Raw genomic sequence first — 7969 nt, forward strand, 5'->3', positions numbered from 1 at the left:
CAGCACACACGTAGTCCAACCAGCAAGTGAAGCAGTGAAAGGATAAGTGAACGAAAGAATGGAAGGACCCACAATGGTCAGTTCAGTCCCCACACTTCATACAATCATTGAAGTAAACCATCCGTTTGGTGTACACACCTCCCGCTTCTCCAAGCTTTCGATACAGTGTCATCTCTCCTACAGGTGAGAGTGTCAAAAGTATGTCCGCTCCTGAAACATTTCCCAATGTGCCAAAAGGTGGCTTCTCGAGTGTGCAAACCTCCTCGACTGTGGACATCAATCGGCTGTAAAGGATTATTTCAAGGATCACAAGCAGCATTTATACACAACAGATGGGGCATTAAGACAGTCCAGGTCGACAGAAGCCGGCGTTTTAAGGACCCTAAAAGGGACCGAAATGGGAAGAGTGGGTCACGGAGAAAAGCCCTTGTCAGTTTATGATGTTGTGAGGGCTGTCCGGTGTTGAGGTAGGAAGGTTGCCTTCATTTTGGGGGGTAGTAGATAAATTCAGACACCCTACAGGTGAAATTTTTTCAACAGCCGTGCTGGAGTCGTCTCACCACAGATCCTGCATCAAAATCAATGATGTAACAAGGAAGTGCAAAATGTAAGGGACGTGCGTTTGTTCATGTGAACCCAACTCAATGTTGCCTCAAGGCAGACACAACATTTGTGAAAATTGATGCACCTACCCACCTATCTCTCTCTCCATCTACACACACACTGCATACGCTCCCTCAACAGCTACACAGCTCAGAGAGCTGTTATTAAATCAATTATTATTGATGTCACATTGCAGTATTTCATTGATATGGATGACAAGTCTGAAGGGTGGCACAGTTTGTTTCAGCCAGGGGCGTAAACTCAAAATATAGATATGTCAAATGATTAAAAAATCACACAAAAACATAAACATCTAGTGAAACACACACACATATGATTCCTAAAAAAATATATGAAACATTCACGAGTGAACTACCTGTAACATAATTGTATATTATTATTTAAATATAATGTAATAGAAAAATACTTAATCAGAAATAAAATAGCAAATAAGTTAAAAAAAATTTTTTAGTTTCGTAGAAAGAAAGAAAGAACGAAAGAAAGAACGAACAAAGAACGAAAGAACGAACGAACGAAAGAAAGAACGAACAAAAGAACGAACGAACGAACGAACGAAGAAAGAAAGAAAGAAAGAAAGAAAGAAAGAAAGAAAGAAAGAAAGAAAGAAAGAAAGAAAGAAAGAAAGAAAGAAAGAAAGAAAGAAAGAAAGAAAGAAAAGATGTTCAGAGTGCACCTTTTGCCTGTACACCGGTGGGCTCAAAAGAAGGGGGGTGGCGGTTCCGCTCGGCTCGCCATAGTCACGGCTGTGCACAAAGCCTCCCCATGAGGCCCACTTTGAAGACTCTGATCCTCCGACTCAAAGCTGCGGACAGGTAGGTCTCCCCCCTCGTGTCGCTGGCTGCCTCCTGCGAGCGGCTTTGGAGGAACTGCTCGCTTGAGATCAGAAATCATTATAACTCCACCATAACTGCGAGACGAAGCGAGTTGAAGTTTCTGTTCCACTCACATCTCAACCAGAAGAAAATTGCACGACAGTTAGTAGTCGGCGCCTCCTCCCCAAAAATACAGGTCTTGTCTGACAGCTCACGACCATTGACAATTTGAAGGTGTCTTTTTAACAGCCTGGAGTCGGTGGTGGTGGTGATGGTGGTGGGGATGTTGGTGGGGATGGGGATTTCCTTGCACGTGCACAAAAATTAAAAGCAAACCCGGGACAAAACCAGGAATTTAACCTAGATGTTGATCATCGGTCACCCAAACAGAGCGCTGTCAGAAAACTATTCGTCAGTAAGATGCGTTGTATTTTTTAATTAAATTTTTTGAGGAAAAACTACACATGAACCTCAATTATCATTTTTGACATGTTAGAGCCAAGGGATTACAATAAACAGTAAACCTGGACTTGAAGGAAGTAGACCCCAGGACGACTTATTTCTTGCTGACTTCGTGGAGAAAAACCACAGGTAACCTTTCTCCTGGAGGTAGTTTCAGAGACAGGTGTCTGCAGATGTTGAGGAACAACACGTATCGGCAACATATAAAGCTATTGTCTAAAAATAAACTCGGACCTGAGAGGCAGTTCTAGAAAGTAGATCTCACCATCATTTTTATTAAACTGGGGAACAGGTTAGTTTTTAAAGATTGAATAGTTTTGTAAAGTTTGTATAAATTTCAAATTTTTTTAGATATTTATGATTACTGATGGTTACATTAATTTGCACTTGCACAGTTTGGTGCAATGTGAGCAAATGTTTGGGCTCTTCTTTCTTTTTATTTTGTGCTGCCATTTTCTCATATATCATGGATGTGTATAGGTGGACTGCTGTCTGCCGAGACCAACGCTCAGTCTCTTGCGAAGTTTTCCGCTGTTAGTCTCGGCGAGCCTAAACAAAGAATGTGACTAAACCGGAAGCTTTGTATCCACCAGCCTCGTTTTAGCAGTTAACTTGAAAAAAAATCGTCTGCCAGCAGTCCAGTAATACAAGTTCGTGATAACACGCGACACTCAAGTGTAAAATTTTATTGTCAACGACCTAATCTTTCGTTCTGATAATATTTTTTTTCTGTATTTGCAGGTGTGGGTACCTGATGACAGTTGAGACCTACCTACCTTCACCTGAGAGTCACGACCTCGCGTCACTGCTTTAGTCAACTCAGCACTAATTACCGGTGAGCTCGAGGTGGTCGTGGGTGTACAAGACACGGGGCAGGTGCAAATGTCTCTGTCGGTGTCGGTAAGGTTGATCTCCGAGCACGCTCAAAGGTGATAATAAAAGTGCGAGGCTTGCCGAAGGATGCCATCAATCTCGATGAAGCCTGTGAGAGGACAAGGCAGAGTGTGGAGTCTTTGAGCTCCTAGCCGAGGGCGACCATAGGGGGCGCCCCGTGCCTCTAGTGTTCACAGCAACTCGACCGCCAAGTTCACGTCCGCCTCACCTACCCGAGGTGGAGGGCTGAGACAGCGTGGGGTGCTTTATCTCCCCCTTTGAACACACGCTGACTGCAGCGGTCGGTAGTACTTTGAAAATTGTTTGTTCGGCGTTTTCAGCAATAGGAATCAGTATAACTTAAAAAAATAATGTTTTCCGATGACCAATATCAAATGATGGATTAAAAATTAAATTAATTTTAGCTTTTAATTTTAAAGGGTTGTAAAGGATTCAATTACCTCTTACGACTTTAGGTAAAGAAAACAGGAAGGAAATTATAGCAAGGTTTTAAATTAATACAAAAAGTTGCATTCCCGACAATTTTTAAATAGCTTTAAGTTAAAAGCTATAATAATTACGGTTTAACAGCTACAAGAACCAGAGCTTCTAAAACCTGTTTGATTATTTTCAAGATGAATAAACGTTGCTTGTCGTCGTCTGAAATCCACTTAATCGATGATTCTGGGTTTGAAACTTAATTGAAAATGATGAAGGGTTAACTGTGAGAAGTCCTCCTGGGTAATTATGTCGAGGAAATAAAAAAAGAACGGACACTAATGGCGAGCATTGACTGTGACATAAATATTGACAGAAAGGACATCATCTCACGAGAACATCACTTGCGGTAACCTTTGACCGCGAGGGTGAGCCAACATCACCATGCCTTGCCTCTACAAGTCCGTGGCAATTAACTTTAGTTATTCCGAGGTCACCAAAGATTAGCCTTTAGGAGCCGATGGTGATTAACCCTTACTGTTGTAAGGTCAGCAAGAATAAACAAGACAACGCTGAGCTGATTATCCTTCACCATTCCTTGTCATCAAGACTGGTCCTTACGACTGTGCTGGTGATTGACACTCACTCTTCTGTAAAGCCAACGATGGCTGGCCATCACACCACAGAGCGTGGCCATCAAAAGTGACGGGCTGGATGCCCGGATGCTCTGGTCTAGCTCACAATGAAAAAGATTTTATCTCTTTAGCTTAATACGCGATTAAATTCAATTTGCAAATTATTTCAAACAGCGGAATGTTTTTTTTTTAATTTATCATCATTAGGCTCAGAAGTGTGCATAGTGCACAATATATATATACTAGAGAATTGTAAACAGATAATACGACAGTGAAGCTCCTGCTGCATTGTGGGAACGGACGAGCGTCCTCGGACTCATCTTTGACGAGACTTTGACGAGACGTGCGCGAGCGAGCGTCAAAGATGCGTCAGCGGCGGTCGTCAAACGCCAGGTCGGAGCCTGGCTGACTTCCATACGGCCTGCTGACAACGCATGAAAGCGTCATTAAACACGGCGCTGCGAGGAGCTATACCTTGCTCCGCGAATTACCTCACCCTTGAATGAAAACATCTGAATTACCTCACCCCTGACTGGCATCACGTGAAGAGATTTCACGAATACCTCGGCGTTTTGAATTCCTCATAAAATGACGGCAAACATCTTTTAGTCGAGTTGTTTCGCACCTGGCTCTCATTGCCGCAGTCTATCTCCTCGAATTCAAAAAAACGAAACGTGTTTTTGATGAAAGGACTTTGGATTAGAAGATAACGTACCCGGCTTTTGTTCGGGGTGTCCATTTGAGGGTGCAGCTGGGAGGAGAGCCAGGCAGAATGATGTGCGCATTAGACTGTGAGGAGACGTGGCGAGCCGCACAATGCTCGACAGTTCAGAGAGGTTTGACTTTGCCAAACCACGTGAATGCATTCTACGTTCATTTACGTGACTATACGGTATTGCTTGAAAGCATCCTTAGTGTTAGCCAGCCATTTTTTTTTTCAAATTTTTTTTCCGGTAAAAGTAGCAATGGAAGGGAATGATCATTGAAATAAATATATAGGCAGTGGATGAAAGGGAAAACGAACCAGACCCAGTCGTTCCGTGTGTCAGGTAGATGCAGTGAGGATGGTAGGAGCTCAATGGAGGGAGTGAGGCTAGCGTTGATCACGTGGTCAGGTGATACGGAAAAGGAAGTGGCGTTGGGTTTGAGAACAGGTGGTAAGTTTTTAACGTTAATTATTATTTGTTGTTGTTTGTTGTTGTTTTTAGTTTCAAGATCAAATTTTTTCAGTTTGTAAGGTGATGTGTGGTGGCATTGATAAACATCTACGATAGAACAGGAGGACACAACTAATGGGGAAAATTTTTTTCTGGAATTAAAGGATTCAAACATTGATGAAACGGAAAGACAGTTTCGGTCATTGATCTTTCGAAATATCTATGATTCTCTCTCTCTTTGTCTTTCCGTGCGTATTACATCATGTCTTAATGCTGTCTTTTTCTTCTCATTTGACACCATTTTTATTTTATTTTTTCTTCAACACATCTGCTGATTGTGATAAAATATTTTTCACCTCCTGCCGTTTCTCCCGTCTTCCTTTTACCGTAGTTACAAGAAGTTTAGTTTTATAAACGTTCCAAACCTAAAAATTAATTAATGTTTTGCACTGGAGTCAGCCCGGGGTGAACAAATAGCGTAACTCCACGCCGTATAAACAACCGTCGTAATTATTTATTTATTTTTTTTAAGCAAATGAGCGTTGCAATATTGATGTTCGTTACAAGCACGACCTTTTCGAACTTACCTGAGACCCTTTTAAAAAAAACTTCCAGTAATGACAGCAAATATTTACTAATCACAGGGTTTGATTTGAATTAGGAGACGGGAGGTGGAGTTTAATTTGTCGGGAGTACATTCAGTCTAACGAGGGTGTCTCCACCACCACTACCACAGTCCACCCTCCTCCCATCATTTCATGACAGACCAGAGTTAATAAAAACATCACGGGGAGGGTTCATGACCGGAAGTATGTACAGGGATGGTATTTGTACTTTGTTAATGGGCCTCACTCTTCATCTGCCTGCTGTTGCCAACGAGAACTAAACCTGACCTTTCCAAAGGAATGGATGAAGTATTTTTTTAAAATCCTGATGAAGAGAGTCACAGACTGTTGTCTTCATTACAACTTACTTGGGGGAGACAGACAGAGCGAATAACTGGCACCACGACAAAACTACGAAAATAATAATTTCACCGTTGGCAGCTGTTGGTCCACGTCATCGATTCTTCAGCCAGGTTGCATCCAGTATTAAACTTTTGTTACATGTCTGCAGCATTGTGTGAGTATTTGAAATATCAGTCATGCGGGATCCAAGAAAAGTCTGGTTCCGTTCTCAATAGGTTTTGAAAGATTTTTTTTGTTTTTTTTTTTTTTTCGACTTAAAATATAGCAAACCTCTTTCTCTTAGCATTATCGCTCTTTCTTTCTCTTCACCTCTCTTCTCTCTCTCTCTCACGCGCGCGGGCATACATTAAGGCTCTTACCTGTTTTAAAATATTCTTACCTGCTCAAGGCACTTAAGAATCTTTTCTTTCTTTCTCCTTTTTCTCTCTCTCTCTCTTTAACTTTTCGTTCTTTCTTTGGCTATAGTCGTTAAACCGAAAATAGATTAAAACAGAGTTCACCTTCTTGCTTTACAAGGGAAGGAATTCACCTGCTACCTTTCTCCTCACCTTTTGAAATCCAAAAGAGACGTCTACCCACAGCGAGCCCCACCCCATGCTGCGAGCTACCCGCTCGACTCCCTTTACTGTCGTCGGCGCAAAGTTTTGATCTCACCGTCTCGACAGAAGAGATGTTGTAGGTTGTCTCAAAGCAGCCTTCTCCCCTCATTGGGGATCATTTGCGGCCCCTGTATGATTAGCCGACGGCAGAGAACTCTGCGCACAAAAGTGAAGTAGGGATCGGATTACCCGCCCTTTGCTTTCTAGAATGATAGATGTCTGCTAGCGGAACTAAATAGGGCTTGAAGTCCTCTTGGCCGCTCTAACGATTTGAAAAAAATCTTTCAAAGATTATTTTCTTATTCGGCGTCTATTGCTTTTTTAGTGCTTGTATGGAGGCATTTCCGTTGCGATTATCAAAAGCTGAAGTGGGGAGGTTATGTGTCTAGTGGTAGGGTACAGGATGGTGTCGAAAGGGTGGGTGAAAAAGCTTGCTGGGAAGAGAGGTGAAATGATAAAAATAAAAGAATAAAAAAAAAAGAGGTTGTGGACAACAGCGTGGGTAGGTTAGAGGGAGGGGCCTAGCAGGTTTACCTGCTCTTTAATGACAGGTCTGCCGTCTCAGGCCAATGAACAGAGGGCTGTCCCCCTCCGAGGCGCCTCGATTGTTTGCGGAATGATAATGTTCGTGCAAATGCCGTAAACTCCGAGTGTGCTTTCTTGCTCCCACCCCTCCCGTAAAAAGTTTACATCGATTGCAACGGGTTTTTTTTTTCTCCTCCTCCCACTGACAACGTCACTAGCTATCCGCGATAGCGCGCTGGTAGCTGGGCCTGCTAAGAGCAATCCTCTTCTTGAGATACACCGCTCTAACTGTACCTCCAAGAGTTCGATTCTCGCGACGGACAGCTTTCCTGTTCGACTAAACTGTAAATTCATTTTTATCAACTGCAGGACCGCGTAAATTTATTGAAGAAATCGGTACTATTATTTATGAAGTGGTTAAAGAACCAAAGTAACAGGATGAAGCCGGTTCGATACCCACTAGGTGCAGCTGACCAGCTTAGTTTGAGGAAGGATAGGCTGACCGCAAGATAAGTGCCACCCAATGGTTGGGGAACTACTTTGTGTGTGTGGTAGTAAGATTAATCAAGAGATGCATATCAAAAATTGTTATTAATAAATTTCAAAAGATCAAGGAAATTATTTTTTTAAACATGTATTTCTACTTGACATATAACCCAAGTCAGGTGATTCGTGATGAGGCAAGTCATGACCCTTTTCGTCTGCGCATGCGTAATGACTGATTGACGTATTGTTGATGTTCTGATGAAAATACATTTCTGTCCAACGTATGTTTTTCTATCAACCGTAACAACAAAAAAGAATTTTGGATGGTCTTTTCGGATCCCCCCAACCTCGGTAGGTCTTATGTCAGGATGTCAAAGCTAGATGCTATAA

Source organism: Pomacea canaliculata, linkage group LG3, assembly GCF_003073045.1.
Source record: "Pomacea canaliculata isolate SZHN2017 linkage group LG3, ASM307304v1, whole genome shotgun sequence".
NCBI lineage: Eukaryota > Metazoa > Mollusca > Gastropoda > Architaenioglossa > Ampullariidae > Pomacea > Pomacea canaliculata.